Below are 18,022 nucleotides of genomic sequence, written 5' to 3'. Positions count from 1 at the left end.
ATATTCTTTATTTAAAGATTTATTTTGCAATATTCATGCAGAAACAGTGAGAGTTAGACTTAAAGGTATGGGAAAAAGGGAGACATAAGGACATGCAGACAATGACCAAGGGCAGGAGTCGAACCTGCGTCGCTGCCGTAAGGACTGAGCCAGGCTTATAAGGGTTATAACGAACACAAGTGAACACAAAAAAAACCCCACATCTATAAAGGAGCGGAACGCTCACTTGGGCCATTCTTCCCGTACCCCCGGAGGGAGCAGCTGAGGCTAGAATTAGTTTGGTGTTTGTTTTCTTTACAAAAAGAGATTCTAGTCATCTGCAGTCAACCGACTTTAACTGTTGGATGGAAAGGTGTTCCAGTCCAGCAAGTTTTTAAACAAAAACAAGAGGAGCCAACAACTGCTTGTCCCAGATATCTTAGATTTCAATGGGCCTTTCATGAATCAATTGAACAGGCCTTATTTTCTTGTGGGGCTTTCTGCTGGAGGCTATAAGATGAGGCAGAGTCTAGAGTAGGCATCTTGTATGGGTGTTTTAACAAATGGTTTGAGTCACCCTAGCTTTCCTTGAATAGCTTCATTAGGGTTCTGTAGAACCATTTTCATTTGGTTTGTGTGTAGTGGTGTTTTTTTTATTCATAATTTGCATAAATATTTGGTGACCGTATCTCATCTTCTAGAGACTAACCTTCCTGAAGACAATCTAGCCCCACATTTACTTTCTTTGTTTGTCAATGTCTTGTTCATTTGATTAATGTATTTTTCAGTCAATAAAGTTCACATTTTTTGGATAGCAGTCTCTGGTTCCAGTTTATTCTTTTTTTTTGTATCAATAGTAGCTTGGTCACATAAAGTAAATGAAATATATAAAGATGGAAACATCACATGTATTATTTAGAAGCTGCACGGTAGGCCTGAATGAATCATAACTTGCTGCCACTCTTCATCGTGGTTTGGGTAACCGATCAGATCCATAAGACATTTCTCAAGTAACAAACTAGAAATTAACTCTGAAAGTATGATCTTAAGAGTTACAACGGGCGCGGACGGGAACCCATTCACGGGAAAGTGTTTCTCACTGGGGTGGAACTATCGTAACATTTATGTAATGAGCATAACAGATGCAACTGATATGAATCTAAGGTTACAACAACAACTGTGGTATTTATGATCCAGACATTATACCTCAAAAATATTTTAAATGTCAGAATTTACATTATCGTGAGCATTTTAAGCCTCATATTGTTTAAATAATAGCACATGACAACAACATACTTTGAGATAGAGACACGGGCGTAAGGTGACAATTTTCCTCCTTTATGGAATTCAACTCACCATAGCTTTCTCACACACACACACACACACACACACACACACACACACACACACACACACACACACACACACACACACACACACACACACACACACACACACACACACACACACACACACACAAACATAAACAGACATACAAGCATACAGGCTTATGGTTGGAGGGCTGGTGTAATAATGACGGGCTGTAGTGAAATTGACTAGACTGCACATATGCACCCACATATGTTAAGCCTCCAGACCATTGTCATTAACCAACAAGAACATTTGTAAGAAAAAAACCCTTGCCTTGGAGATGTCCATCAACATAGAATATGATTACAGATACGAATAGGATGAATGTAACACCACAGATGATCGGAATCACAATCGGGTACAGCCTTATGGACTCCTCTTCATCTTCAACACCTGTACAGAAGAGTCACAACACTCACGTCACTAAAAGCTCCACAACATGAGCAGTGTCTTTGAGCTTTCTGTGTAGTCCAAGTGGAGGCAGGGAGTGTGAGGACCTCTTACCAGTGGGCTGTTCTACTTGGCAGGACGTATAAGCGTCGACTGACCGGGTGAGGTTACCAGTAGGGTTGGCAGACACACAGCGGTAGGAGGACTGGAGACCAGGCCTGTCCACAGTCAGAGGGAGAGAGCGCTGGGTGCTGCTCTGGTTCACCAGGTCCTCTCCTTCATACCAGGAGAGAGTCCCTCCACTCAGTTGGTCCACAACACACAGCAGGGTGCAGCCCTCGCTGCTCACAGACGTTACGGTGACACCGGGCTCCAGGACGGCGTCTGGGGACAGAAGACCACAAGGTCAGCTTGACCACTCCTAGACATGTCCACTACCTTCTAGTTTACAGCTTGACCCCTCCCAGACATGTCCACTACCTTCTAGTATACAGCTTCACCATTTGCCCCTCTAAACATGTACAACTCAAATTGTCTGGATACAGTAGATGAGGTCTTGATCACAATGAGAAGAAGTCAATGTTTCCTACCATAAACATTCAGCTTGAATGATACAAGAGTTTCGTTAGCATTAACAGGATAATCCCCTGAATCGTTGCTCTGCAGTCTTCTTATAGTGAACAGCCCAGTGGCTCGGTCCCAGGAAATTCTGTTCAGGAAATCATCATTTTCTATCTCAAACGCACTGTTTTTCACTCTAGTGGTTACACCACCTTGTTTCAGAAGATATCCACTACTCTTTACAGGTATGGTGACCTTTCCTTCCACAGTGGAGATCAGCTTCTGCTTGACTTCCTGGTCAGCAGATGACGTCATTACTGTAACAGATCAGGAGTCATCGCTCAGACAAACAGCCCTGTAACTGTACTGTAGTACCCTAATGAAATACTTTAGTAACCCACTGTAGTACTGTAGTTAACTTCTGTAATACTGAAGTACCCTATTCTAGTATTATAGGACCCTACTGTAGTATTGTTGTACCCTACTATACTATTGTTGTACCCTACTATACTATTGTAGTACCATACTATACAATTGAAGTCCCCTACTGTATTATTGTTGTACCATACTTTAGGATCCTACTGGTACTCCTGGCTCTGTTAGCACCCGCAGGGTGCTAACAGCCCCAGGGTAAGATGTGGGCATTTTGTGGCAATTCTAGCAATTTAAGGGATGTTTTTTCAAGCCTCCCCTGTTAAATGGTGGATTTCTGGGTTATCCATTTAGAAACTGCAACATTTCCTAAAGAGAATTGTAGCAGGTTCGAGGAATGAGAGCAGGCGGGGTTGTCGTTCTCTCCGCAGGAGATCGGTTTATTTGCTTTGTAAACGGAACAGAAATATCAAAATGTAACAAAAGGGTCCATTTAGCCGTCTCGTGGTGGCTCTCTGTCAGTGTCACGCTCGCTCCGGACCTCCCTGGTCCGTTCGCTCCTGGGTCTCCGCTTCACTATAACAGAAAACAGGCACATAAGTACAGCCTCCCTGATTGACCTGAGTGCAGACACCTGCTCACCACCAGGTTCAATCCCCCCCCCCGGCCAATCCCGTGCGCTCCCAACCTGTCCATACTCCCCCTGCAGGCCAGACGTCGCACGTCCCCCCACAAGAATGTTTTTCAGAAATCTTTATTTAGCCAAATAAATTATTAGCCTATTCCACAAGCCTCGTACATAGCCTTTAGTGAAGGCGGACTGCACTGATCAGAATCAACCAATGAACAGCATCACCAGGCTCACCAGGATCTCAGAAAGTTTCTGGATATTTAATGGAGGTTTAAATTTTAAATAAATGTAAGTCTTTTTTGAGACCTTTTAAGTCTCATAAAAGGTGCTATATGATAATGAGGTCGATGTTTATTTTCGTGTCATGGCACACAAGTGGCCCATCCCACACAGGATTACAAGACACCAATATAACTATAAAAAGAGTGCAGTACATACACAATAACAATACACCATACAATACAGTACATCCGGCACCGGATAAACACACTAAATATAAATTGACATATTCCCCTAGCCCATGGCTTTGTCCAAAAGGTTACAGATGTTTATCACACTTTGCTCAGCTGTCATGTTCAGTTACAGCTGCACAATAGGCTTCAGCAGTTATGGTGGAGGTTAGAAGTGTTCAGACAGGTTGAAGATGGTCTGTGAAGCCCTTTGGGGCTTCACACTGTGTAAAGTGTGCAAAGTGTGCAGTGTTCTCTATCCGATAGCTCCCAATTTTTCTGTTCCAAAAACCCCCCCCCCGACAACCTTTTGACTGGGATGTTTCTATGTGAAAGTCAATGGCCCATGGTCGACTACACACAGTGGCGGTCTTAACATAGAGGCATAGGTAGGCGGCCGCTTGGGGCCCCCATAGTAGGGGTGTCATGGTCTGTCTGTTTCCTTGTCTTGTTTTGGTGTGTTTCCCGTTTTACTTTGGTATCTGTCTTGTTTCTCCCCATGTCCTGTCAAGTTTCCCTCCTGTGTGATAACTGCTCCCTCCCCTAATGTGTTTCAGCTGTTACTCGTTGCGTGTCCTTTGTTTCTTGTTTGATCATTGTGGTTGGTGGTGAGTTGTGTTCTGTGTGTTACCTGCGTCACCTGTGTTCTCGGTGTTCCTTGCCTTTTGCGTTAATAAATTATCCTTTACCTGAACGGTCTGCCATTGGGTCCTACCTGCCTGCCTGCCACCCGCCAACCGTGACAGAATGATCCGACCATCATTGGACCCAGCGGATGCTCTTTTTGTTGGAGGCTGTGTTGCGGCGTACGTGCAGCGCTGTTGCTTCAAGGCCCGGGTTGGAGGGGGCCTTACGGACTATCAGAGTGGGGGTGGTGAGTTTGGTGTGCCATCCAGTTCCACATTTCTCTCCAGCCCCTGAGCTGACTCCAGTCCCCGAGCCCTGTTCGGTTCCTGAACCCTACTCCTTTCCGAGGGTGCTCCTCTTCCAGATCTTCCAGACCTTCCAGAAGGGCCCCGCTCTCTATCTTGCCTTCCAGAGGGGTCCCGCCTTCTAAACCTTCCAGACCTTCCAGAAGGGGCCTGCCCTCTACCTTGCCTTCCAGAGGGGTCCCGCCTTCTAAACCTTCCAGAAGGGGCCCGCCCTCTACCTTGCCTTCCAGAGGGGTCCCGCCTTCTAAACCTCCCAGAAGGGGCCCGCCCTCTACCTTGCCTTCCAGAGGGGTCCCGCCTTCTAAACCTTCCAGAAGGGGCCCGCCCTCTACCTTGCCTTCCAGAGGGGTCCCGCCTTCTAAACCTTCCAGAAGGGGCCCGCCCTCTACCTTGCCTTCCTGAGGGGTCCCGCCTTCTAAACCTTCCAGAAGGGGCCTGCCCTCTACTTCGCCTTCCTCCAGAGGGGACCCGCTCTCTACCTCACCTTCGTCTTCGCTGATGCCGGCCACCTGTGGGTCTTCGCCGTTGCAGGCCTCCAGAATTGCAGGCCTCCAGAATTTCTTTTGGGTTCTTTCCTCCTGGCTCCCCCCCACCCACCCTATTTGGGTTTGACTTTCTTTTTTTTGCATGTCGTGGGTCGCCTGGTAGTCGACCCTTAAGGAGGGGGTACTGTCATGGTCTGTCTGTTTCCTTGTCTTGTTTTGGTGTGTTTCCCGTTTTACTTTGGTATCTGTCTTGTTTCTCCCCATGTCCTGTCAAGTTTCCCTCCTGTGTGATAACTGCTCCCTCCCCTAATATGTTTCAGCTGTTACTCGTTGCGTGTCCTGTGTTTGGTATTTAAGCCCTTGTCTTTCCTTTGTTCCTTGTTTGATCATTGTGGTTGGTGGTGAGTTGTGTCCTGTGTGTTACCTGTGTTACCCGTGTCACCTGTGTTCCTTGCCTTTTGCGTTAATAAATTATCCTTTACCTGAACGGTCCGCCATTGGGTCCTACCTGCCTGCCTGCCACCCGCCAACCGTGACAAGGGGGCCCCCAACCAAGCTCAAGAACCTTTCTTTTTTTTAGTACGCAAAGACGAAGCAAGACAAGTCTAAACGCGAAAATAACATTAAGGGTTAGGAAAAGGGTTAGGAAATAAAGTTACCCAAGTGGCTCAAATATAAAAAAAAAAGCGAATAGACGCCGTTAAGTATTTGGCAACGCTGCCAAAGATGACATACTTTTTTACGGCTACTGTTGGGGATACAGACAGGACCAACAATGTCCAAAGCGTTAAACATGCTGCAGTGGCGTCAATAGGCTGTTTTATTCGGGGCTAAAGCCCCGGATATTATTTAATTAGCCCTGAATATAATTTCTGGGTAAAAAAAAATATATATACAGTGGGGCAAAAAAGTATTTAGTCAGCCACCAATTGTGCAAGTTCTCCCACTTAAAAAGATGAGAGAGGCTTGTCATTTTCATCATAGGTATACCTCAGCTATGAGAGACAAAATGAAAAAAAAAAATCTAGAAAATCACTGTCTGATTTTTAAAGAATTTATTTGCAAATTATGGTGGAAAATAAGTATTTGGTCAATAACAAAAGGTCATCTCAATACTTTGTTACATGCCCTTTGTTGGCAATGACAGAGGTCAAACGTTTTCTGTAAGTCTTTACAAGGTTTTCACACACTGCTGCTGGTATTTTGGCCCATTCCTCCATGCAGATCTCCTCTAGAGCAGTGATGTTTTTGGGCCACACGGACTTTCAACTCCCTCCAAAGATTTTCTATAGGGTTGAGATCTGGAGACTGGCTAGGCCACTCCAGGACCTTGAAATGCTTCTAACGAAGTCAATCCTTCGTTGCCCGGGCGGTGTGTTTGGGGTCATTGTCATGCTGAAAGACCCAGCCACTTTTCATCTTCAGTGCCCTTGCTGATGGAAGGAGGTTTTCACTCAAAATCTCACGATACATGGCCCCATTCATTCTTTCCGTCATACGGATCAGACGTCCTGGTCCCTTGGCAGAAAAACAGCCCCAAAGCATGATGTTTCCACCCCCATGCTTCACTGTAGGTATGGTGTTCTTTGGATGCAACTCAGCATTCTTTCTCCTCCAAACACGACGAGTTGAGTTTTTACCAAAAAGTTCTATTTTGGTTTCATCTGACCATATGACATTCTCCCAATCCTGTTCTGGATCATCCAAATGCTCTCTAGCAAACTTCAAACGGCCCGGACATGCACTGGCTTTAGCAGGGGGACACGTCTGGCACTGCAGGATTTGAGTCCCTGGCGGCGTAGTGTGTTAGTGATGGTAGCCTTTGTTACTTTGGTCCCAGCTCTCTGGAGGTCATTCACTAGGTCCCCCCGTGTGGTTCTGGGATTTTTGTTCACCGTTCTTGTGATCATTTTGACCCCACAGGGTGAGATCTTGCGTGGAGCACCAGATCGAGGGAGATCATCAGTGGTCTTGTATGTATTCCATTTCCTAATAATTGCTCCCACAGTTGATTTCTTCACACCAAGCTGCTTACCTATTGCAGATTCAGACTTCCCAGCCTGGTGCAGGTCTACAATTGTGTTTCTGGTGTCCTTTGACAGCTCTTTGGTCTTGGCCATAGTGGAGTTTGGAGTGTGACTGTTTGAGGTTGTGGACAGGTGTCTTTTATACTGATAAGGAGTTCAAACAGGTGCCATTAATACAGGTAACAAGTGGAGGACAGAAGAGCCTCTTAAAGAAGAAGTTACAGGTCTGTGACAGCCAGAAATCTTGCTGGTTTGTAGGTGACCAAATACTTATTTTCCACCATAATTTGCAAATAAATTCTTAAAAAATCAGACAATGTGATTTTCTGGATTTTTTTTTTCATTTTGTCTCTCATAGCTGAGGTTTACCTATGATGAAAATTACAGGCCTCTCTCGTCTTTTTAAGTGGGAGAACTTGCACAATTGGTGGCTGACTAAATACTTTTTTGCCCCACTGTATATATTGGTATATTTACTCAATTCAATTCAATTCAGTCTAGAAATGATGAAATGATTCTAGTCACTAATGGTAGTTAGTTATTTAGAAAGAAACAGCACATCCCTGCCAGTTCTATAAACGGCTGTTTGTGTTGATTTGTTAATAATAACATATTTATTATTAACCATATATAGTTAACTGTTACCAGTAGATTTTGGACCTTGAACACATGTAGGACCCCAAACACATCCAGGACCCCGAACACACAGCTGTGTGCTGTCGACCGCCCCCTGGTGACATACAGGCTACATTTACATCTGTTGGGAGGCATGGAAGCTGTAATTACAGGGTCACATCTCTCTCTCATCAAAGATCTGTGCTAAGTGGCTCTCCATATTTGTACTTTTTAAAATCCAAAATGTGAATGTAATTTCAACAGCAGCACAACCATTCTGTATGATGGTGTTGTTGTTCATTAAGTTGTCTTAACTGATGCAATCACCAGGTTGATTAAAGGATTGAATTAAGGCTGCTATATTTATCAGTGAGTTCATTGAGGTGTGAGGATGGTGGATCAGGAAAGACAGGGGAAGGCAACAGGTAGGTCTAACACAGGGGTGCCACTGCCTACTTTTTGGGGGGTATGCAGACACATAGCAGGCGCCCCCCCCTCTTTGATCTGGGCACAAATTTGACCTAAAACACACTCTGATATTGAATCAAAAAATTCATTTTGAGTGCACCAGGACAGATATCCGGTGTTTTTTTTAGAGGCAGCCTTTCTAAGATGCTCTGCCAGTGTAACATCATACCGTGCTATGAGATCAAGGATACCCAGAAAATTTCCATTTCTAGTATTTCCTAACATTTTTCCCCCTCAGTGGCAGGTTTCTTTCTGCAAGAAAGAGTATGTAGTCGATCACTCGAGTCAACAGGCTCTCTGCAATTCGCTATCAATAGTTTTACCTGGGCATAAGCGGGATGCCAATTCTTTCCACATCAGATAAGCATTTATGTGATAACCACTTGTTTCATGGTGCTTAAGTATTTTTGAAAGACACTGCCAGTTATTATACCCCACCACAAGGCTCGGGTCAGCAACTCTAGCTTCACCAAAAAGCTTACAGGCAAAACAATAACGATAAACTTTTTGAGTACAGTAACCAATAGGGGTGGGAAAAATAATCGATTATTCGATGCATCGCGATACTGTGTAGAACGATTCAGTCTTGATTCAGATTTTTTTTTTGGATTATTAACTTATCTGAATCGATTTTTTTGTATCAACTTTATAACTCCGTTTTTACTGGGTCTATTCACATAAAACAAAGATTTGCATAGAGATTGAAGAAAAACAAAATAACCAAAAACAAGTTCCTTTATTTTTCTTGTCATGATCTGTTATATTGTAGGCTCCATTCTGATCAGTACACAACTGCAAGACAACAGTAACCTGTTGTTTTACTAGTAGTAGATTTAGCTAACCTGAATATTTACAAGCCTCCTCTTGATACACTGACATAAAAACGACTGTCTTTCATCCACTTTGAAACGCTTCATTTCATCCCTGCGCACTCTTTCTCCTTCCCAATCTTTATTTTTCTATGTTGTGACCCCGAGAGCTTTCTTCTCTGCCTCTCCATATTGAGGTACGTGTCATCAGATGACAATACGGTTCAAATGAAAACACTCTGGCGAGGGGCCGCCCACTGTAGCGCCGTGTGGGGAGGAGGGGGGGAGGGGGGGGGGGGGAGGCGAAGGAGGGGGGGGGGCCTTATCAGTGACGGTCCTCTGTTATTGATCATCATATCATTTACACAAACGCTGTTAAATACAGAAAATGCCGACTCAAATAATTTTACTTCCATCGCTTTGGCGCCCCTATGCGCCGCATATAGTGCATGCCCACTTTTTGCGCTACTGGTCTAACATTAGGTGGAAGGGCAGGGGGAGCCACTTCATACCAACAGATTAATTTCTTAATATCATCAATATGGAAAAACGAATATGGAAAAGCTATTACATAATGTTTGTTTGACAATATGTCTTAGTGGAGAAGAACACAGGCAAGGAGTGAAAGAGACAGACATGAGGTCAATGGTATCACGTACAGATGAGACCAGTGATGATGACGTAGGAGTTATATTAGTTAGACCACACAAAACTAAATGTCCAGTGTGGTTTGAAGTTCTGTTGACAAACCTATTCACTGTGTCCTTTTTGGGGAACATAGTGCAGACAGAGATGGAGAGCCACTCACCCCTGAGGAGAGAAGAAAGTGGAACTGAGAGGGGTGAGACAAGGCCTTACTCAGAAGGTCCATCCGACTGGCCACCACCACACCAGATTCATTTAGGCAGTGTATAGTTGAGAATGGCCAACATACATGTCCTGATGGGCAATATCCAAAATCAGACAAGAGTAAAAGGTGTTTTTACAAAGCATACTGCTTTCGTCCAATGTTCGTTATTGAACTCAATCTTAACTCGCTAGGCGTATGACTTACAGGCTTTATTGGTCACAACCGCAGTCAGCCCAAATATTTGTGCCTCCTACTCATCCTCTCTCCTTTCATTAAAACAAGATCTGTTTGTTCCCACGCTGCTCTGTTCCAGAGCCAGAGGGAAGGAGGAGGGGCTTGCAGGATACATTATTAGAAAGAAGTATACATATATATTCATAGTGCGATTCTGCTGTTATTACCGACCCAGAGTTTTACCTTTTTCCTTATAGTGTTTAGTGTGATGAAAAACTATTTTAGATCCTTTGTGGTATGGTCATCTTGGGCTAGGTATGACTCGGAGAGTGGTAAATGTTCAGCACGTGGTTTATTCTAACAGAGACACAAACGAACAGTTATGAAACTACTCATTACTGTTGTTAGCTTGAAATATGTCATCAGAAATAACATAGACTAAAATAATTTACATCAACTGTTTCTAGTAATCTAGTGAGGTTTTAATAACCAGAAAGTCACTCCTATATCACGGTTGCTGCGTGAAGCCAGTGGCTTTCAGATCCACTCATGGGTCCGGGACCGCCTTTTATACGGAAGTGGTTCAATGTTCCGAAGACAGACCGCTGCCATATACTGGAGCAGTCCTTCTTCTAAATATAATAAAGCAAATGGCTGGTGTGAGCATGGTGCAAAGTGGTGGTGAAGCTGCACGGCAGGACAGGGCTCTCCACCCGGAGAGGATAGCGCTCTGCTCTCTACCCGGAGAGGACAGAGCTCTGCTCTCCAACCTGAGAGGACAGCGCTCTGCCCTCCAACCTGAGAGGATAGCGCTCTGCTCTCCAACCTGAGAGGACAGCGCTCTGCTCTCCAACCGGAGAGGACAGTGCTCTGCCCTCCAACCTGAGAGGATAGCGCTCTGCTCTCCAACCTGAGAGGATAGTGCTCTGCCCTCCAACCTGAGAGGATAGCGCTCTGCTCTCCAACCTGAGAGGATAGTGCTCTGCCCTCCAACCTGAGAGGATAGCGCTCTGCTCTCCAACCTGAGAGGATAGTGCTCTCCCCTCCAACCTGAGAGGATAGCGCTCTGCTCTCCAACCTGAGAGGATAGCGCTCTGCTCTCCAACCTGAGAGGACAGCGCTCTGCTCTCCAACCTGAGAGGATAGTGCTCTGCTCTCCAACCTGAGAGGATAGCGCTCTGCTCTCCAACCTGAGAGGACAGCGCTCTGCTCTCCAACCGGAGAGGACAGCACATCCCTGCCAGTTCTATAAAAGTTTATTCACTGAAGAACCCATTATTAGTAGTAGGGCCTTATGGTGTATTTTACCCACTTGTAAACGCAGAAATAGTTAGTTTCCGCATTTACAAGTTTAAACCAACCGGTTTAAACCCGCTTTTAATGCTTGAATAATAGCAAACGTTTACACAATTATTGCACCATGATACATTCCAACTATAAAAGAAATATATTATCAAGCATAACGTAGACTAGGCCTACTGCTACAGATACAGACACAGAGAAACAAACAAACACACACACCGCCGTTCTATTGCTGAATATAGTCAGGTAAAATGAAGAAAATAAATACCAGACCAATACCAAAATACAACTCATCAATAAGAGGGGAAAAGTTTACCTAAAATGAGCAGAAGTCCTACAGAGATCATTTCCATAAAACAGAACAAAGAATGAGACCGTTTCTCTGACTCTCCACAGCCACGTGTCGGCGCTTCCGTATGATGAAAGGATTTATTTAATATATTTTTCTCTATCATTGCTACAACTTACACTTAATTTACTCAAATACCATCTACTCTATTTATATTATATATTATATTGCATAGATGATATCGATCTGACTAGTGCCAGCAGCACTTTATTTATTTATTTTAGAAAGAAAGAAAGGGGCTGCCAGCAGCAATTCACAAGGGTTATAAGGGTTAGTGATATCTGGCACCATCTGGCTGAAATAAACACATCCATAAAGGGATGGGCCATTCTTCCTGTACAGTACCCCTGGAGAGAACAGCTGAGGCTAGCCTTAGTTTGGTGTTTGATTTCTTTACAAAAAGAGATTCCAGTCACCTGCATGTCTTTAACTGGGGGACAGTGTTCAAGTCCAGTAAGTTTTTAAACAAAGACAAGAGGAGCCAACCACTGTTTTTCCCAGATATCTTAGGTTTCAATGAATGAATTGAACAGGCCTTTTTCAATGTTATTTTCTTGTGGGGCTTTCTGCTGGAGGCTCTAAGATGAGGCAGAGTCTAGAGTAGGCATCTTGTATCGGTGTTTTAGCGAATGGTTTGAGTCACCCTAGCTTGCCTTGAGTAGCTTCATTAGGGTTCTGTAGAACCATTTTCCTTTGGTTTGAGTTAGTTTGTGAAGTGGTGTTTTACTCATAATTTGACTAAATATTTGGTGACCGTATCTCTTCTGCTAGAGTCTAACCTTCCTGAAGACAGTCTAGCCCCACATTTACTTCCTTTGTTTGTCCATGTCTCATTGATTTGACTAATGTATTCATTCAGTCAATAAAGTTCAATTTTTTTGTGTAGCAGTCTCTGGTTCCAGTTTATTTTGTTTTTTTGTATTGATAGTAGCTTGGTCATATATATATAATAAATATATAAACATGGAAAAAACATTTATTATTTAGAAGCTGCACGGTAGGCCTGAATGAATCATTAGTCATTATTATTAAAATAAATACATTCATATCTTTTAACAAATTTAGACATATTATTTTGAATCTGCCCCACATAAACTGTGGCTGTTTTGTCTAAGCAATGTTCTTCTTCTCCATCTTCGGAATGTTTTAATTGTTTTTGTCTCTTTGTAGTGTGGCAACCCGTCCCCAACCCCTCAGGTTGGATGGCCCAGGGGAGAGTTTGTGGAGGGCGTGTACCGCCCATATCCAGCAGACAGAGCCAGAGGACGTCCATTTCGTCACCCTAATGGGCGAGATAGAGAACACTTGCGGCGGGGGAAGAGGAGGAAGAGGTACCCTTTAGAAGGCGCTGTCACCTGTCCCTCTGATTTCTCCCCCAGTTGGAGACGGGAGAAACCCGAGTACCCCAGAACCCCGTATGGACGAGAGGATGGAAGGAGTTAACCGAGCCGTTCCCGGCACCCCGCAAGGAGGACGCACCCCGGCCAAGGACCGACCGCCGTGGATCGGATCGCCGACGGGATCGACCTCCCTCTCCCGGAGAGAATAGAACATTGACCCCCTTTTTCCAAGGCTCACGGAGTCATAGCAGGATTTTCGTTTTCCCTGCGTTGGATCCTCATCCACGCGTCTTTTGAGTTACTTTGAATAAATGCCCTTCCGGGCTTTGTACCAGCCATGACTTGTGGTGATTCCTGTATGACCGAGACATACATGGGCCCGGGTTGCCACATATGGTGGACAATGCAGGCACTTTGACCCCAATACGGACTACGGAGAATTACCAGCCCACCCACCGATGCAGAACCCGGAAGGAGGCGAAGCCGCGGCCGCCGCCCAGTGTCAGCAACGGGACCAAGCCCTGGCCACCGCCACCCAGAGAGATACCGCCGAGAGTCTCGTTCTTCTCCGGGAGGCGGTATTAAGACTCACCCAGCAAGCGGTGTGCGAGACCCCGACTGCAGCGCGGACCAGCCGCCTCACCAAACTCGGGCCAGAAGACGACGTGGGGGCCTACTTAGAGGTGTTCGAGAGGACGGCCCGACGGGAGAGTTGTCCGATTGGTCAATACCCAACCCTGAAACAGGCAAGACTGGCCAAGACAAAGCCTCGCCGCCAGAGCCCAGCGCTTCCATGACTGGCGATTCGACATTCAAGGCGCCGTACGGACTCAGGTTTCCCAGCACGGATGGCCGATCCGAAGATGGCTCACGACAGGGGAAGGACCAAGCATTCTGGATCGTGTCCTGATAGATAACACCATCCGTCAGCTCCCGCCAGATGCCCGGAGAACCCTCGCTCACAACCACTCCGACACGGTGGATGAGCTGGTCCGGCAGCTCGAGAACTGGCAGGTGGCTCAACAGCTGAGTGTCAGCACCTGGAACCCGTCGCGGCCCGCCGAGCTGCGTAGGGACCTACGAGACCCGAAAGCCGGACAACAGTCGCCTCCACCGAGGCTGCCGACCTTCTCCTCGGAACCCCTGGAGGATCGACGGTGCTACAACTGTGGACGAACTGGGCACCTAGCCCGACAGTGCACCGGAAGCAGTGATGTGTCCAGGCTGTCGGCCTCCGCCGACGGGGGACGGTCCGGACCGTGTCTCCTGGCCACCTGTCGGTCACACCAGAAACCCGGAGCCCCAACTATCCCGGTACGGGTAGGGAATAAGGACACTGAGGCCCTCCTGGATACCGGCAGTGTAGTGACCCTCCTACGCCCAGACCTAGAGGGGGGACGGCGGGGCGAGCCGATAGAGGTCGCTTGTGTACATGGGGACACCCGCACATACGATACTTGTCACGTGGTCGTGCGGACCCCCCGAGGGGTGTATGTGACACGGGCCAGGATCGTGCCCAACCTTCCTGTACCCCTACTCATAGGCAGGGACTGCCCCATATTCAACCGCCTGTGGAACCCCGTCCCGGGCTCCCGATCCCTGCGAGAACAACCACGACGGCCCGGGCGAACGGGCCGACCCGCTTACGGGGCTCGAATGGCCCCCTCAACCCCAGCGGAATCATCAGCGGAGGACGGCGGGACCGAAGGGGACGGACCCACCCCGCCGGGCACCCCAGCCCACACAACGGGGGGACCCCACCAAGCGGAGTCGGCGGGACCACTCCTGGACACGCCGGATACCCTGACGGCGACCGAGCAGACCGGCCCACAGGGAGGATCAGAGAGCTCCCCTCTCACAGAGTGTTCGCCAGTGCCCAACTACAGGACGATGCCCTGAAGCACGCCTGGAGCCACGTCCTCGCCCATGAAGGCCAAGCAAGGGAATCTGTGAGTTGCCTACCACACCCTCACTTCAGCACCAAGGGGGGCCTGCTGTATCGGTTAGTAGAGAAGGGGGGGAAGGTGATCGAACAACTGGTAGTACCCCGGCCCTATGTTAGTAAGTTGCTGTTCATGGCCCACTCCCACCTGCTAGGGGCCCATTTAGGCATGGATAAAACCAGGGAAAGGATTCTAGCTAGGTTTTATTGGCCCGGGGTGAAAGGAGACGTGGTCCACTATTGTCAGACCTGCCTTGATTGGCAGCGTACAGCCCCGAGACCCTCGGTCCGAAACCCTCTGATCCCCATGCCGATCATTGAAATCCCGTTTGACCGGATAGCTCTGGACATGGTCGGCCCTCTCCCGAAGACCAGCAGGGGACATAGATATATCCTAGTCATCGTTGATTATGCCACCAGGTACCCCAAAGCCCTTCCCCTCCGCGCCGCCACCACCAAGCCGGTAGCTAAGGAGCTAATGCTGCTGTTCAGTAGGGTAGGAATAGCCAGCAAAGTTCTAACCGACCAGGGGTCCTGCTTTATGTCCCGAGTTATGAAAGAACTGCTCAGTCTCCTCCAGGTGACACGGCTCCGGACCTCAGTGTACCACCCCCAGACCGACGGGCTTGTGGAACGCTTCAACAAAACCCTAAAACAAATGTTGAAGAAGGTCATGGACGCAGACAGGAAGAACTGGGACCAGCTCCTGCCCCACGTACTCTTCGCCGTCCGCGAAGTACCCCAAGCCTTGGCAGGTTTTTCTCCCTTCGAGCTGCTGTGCGGAAGAAGACCAAGGGGGCTCCTCGACCTCGCCAAGGAGGCGTGGGAGAGTCGACCGTCCCCCCATTGCACCATGGTCGACCATGTGGAGCAGGTGAGGGACCGCATGGCCCAGGTCTAGCCCATCGTCCGGAACCACCTCCAGCATGCCAAGCAGGCCCAGGCCCGGGTCTACAACCGGGGGGCCCAGCTACGCGTATTTCGGCCTGGAGACCTGGTCATGGTACTCATTCCGACGGCTGAGTGCAAAATCTTGGCCAAGTGGCAGGGGCCTTAAGAGGCCGTCGACAAGGTGGGGGATGTGAACTACCAGGTAAGGCAGCCCGGGAGATGCAAACACACCCAGCTCTACCACATCAATCTGCTGAAGCAGTGGAGGTCTGGACCCTCCCCGCCGGCGCTGGCTCCCCTCGTTCTGGCCGCCCGGCGCGACATACCAGTGGTCCCCATGGGGGACGACCTCAGTCCCGCCCAGAAGCAGGACCTTAAAGAGGTTCTGCAACACCAGGATGTCTTTTCAGAAATACCAGGGAGGACCACGGTAACACAGCATGACATAAAGACGGTGCCCGGCATCACGGTGCGTGTCCCCCCCTATCGGGTCCCTGGACAAGCTGAGATATTATCTCCTGGGCCGAGAGTTCACGCTTGTTACCGACCATGCACCACTGAAGTGGATGGCCGGGGCGAAGGACACCAACGCATGGGTGACGAGGTGGTTCCTGGCACTCCAGGATTATAGGTTCCAGGTGGACCACACGCCGGGCAGGGAACATGCCAACGCCGGCGGTCGGAGACAACCCGGGGCGTAAACCAGTGGTGGAGGAGTGTGGAAACCCATCCCCAACCCCTCGGGTTGGATGGCCCAGGGGAGAGGTTGTGGAGGGAGCGAGTACCGCCCATATCCAGCAGACGGAGCCAGAGGACGTCCATTTCGTCACCCTAGTTTGCGAGATAGAGAACACCTGCGGCGGGGAAAGAGGAGAAAGAGGTACCCTTTAAAAGGCGCTGTCACCTGTCCCTAAACAGAGTTGGAGACGGGAGAAACCCGAGTCCCCCTGAACCCCGTACGGATGAGAGGACGGAAGGAGTTAACCCATTTGTGCCGGCTGCTGCGCGGCGCCCCGCTCGTAATTAAAAAACGATCATTGAAAAAACCAGCTCCCTGGTTTAATGCAGAAACGCGCACTATGAAGCGAAGCTGCAGAATCCTTGAACGCAAATGGCGCTCGACTAAACTTGAGGTCTTTCATCTTGAATGGCACAACAGTCTGCTCACCTATAAGGGTGCGCTGACTACTGCCAGGAACGCCTACTTTTCCCGTATCATCAACTTGAATAGAAACAATCCCAAGTTTCTTTTTGACACGGTGAAGAGTCTGACTCAGAATCAGACTGAGACAGTAAGTTCTTCCATCATGGCAGGTGAATTCATGGATTTCTTTGTGAATAAGATTCAATCGATAAGAGAGGAAATTGATGCTTGCCGTACAGCTTGTCCTACACATCCTGTGGGGCAGGATGGGGTCCTGCCTAGTAGGATGGGGAATTCTGACGCAACTTTCTTGGAGTTCAAGGCAATTCCTCTGGTGGAACTTGAAAAGGTGATAAAGGCATCGAAACCAACAACTTGTATGTTGGATCCTCTCCCTTCCAAGGTTCTTAAAGAACTTCTTCCAACTGTGGGGCCTACTATCCTCTCGCTTATGAATCTTTCGCTTTCAACAGGAATTGTTCCCTCCAATTTCAAGGCTGCGGTGATAAAACCGCTACTCAAAAAGCCTGGCCTAGACCCTGACTTAGTCAGGAACTATCGGCCTATATCGAACCTGACCTTCCTGTCCAAGGTACAGGAAAGGATTGTAGCAAAGCAAATCGTCGATTATCTGACGAGGAATAATCTCTTCGAACCTTTCCAGTCAGGGTTCAGGAATTTCCACTCAACTGAAACTGCTGTTACAAGAGTTGTAAATGACATCCTTCTTGCCTTGGATAAAAATACAAGCTCAATGCTTGTGCTGCTGGACCTGAGTGCTGCGTTCGACACGATCGACCATAGCATTCTTCTTCACCGTCTTGAGCACTATGTTGGTTTCGGGGGTACGGCTCTTGGTTGGCTTGAATCGTACCTCACAGATAGAACCCAATTTGTGCTCCATGAGGGTTCAGAATCAAAACACTGCAAACTACGCTTTG

Source organism: Pollachius pollachius (genome assembly GCF_949987615.1).
Source record: "Pollachius pollachius genome assembly, chromosome: 2".
Lineage (NCBI taxonomy): Eukaryota > Metazoa > Chordata > Actinopteri > Gadiformes > Gadidae > Pollachius > Pollachius pollachius.
This window is presented reverse-complemented; position numbering follows the sequence as displayed.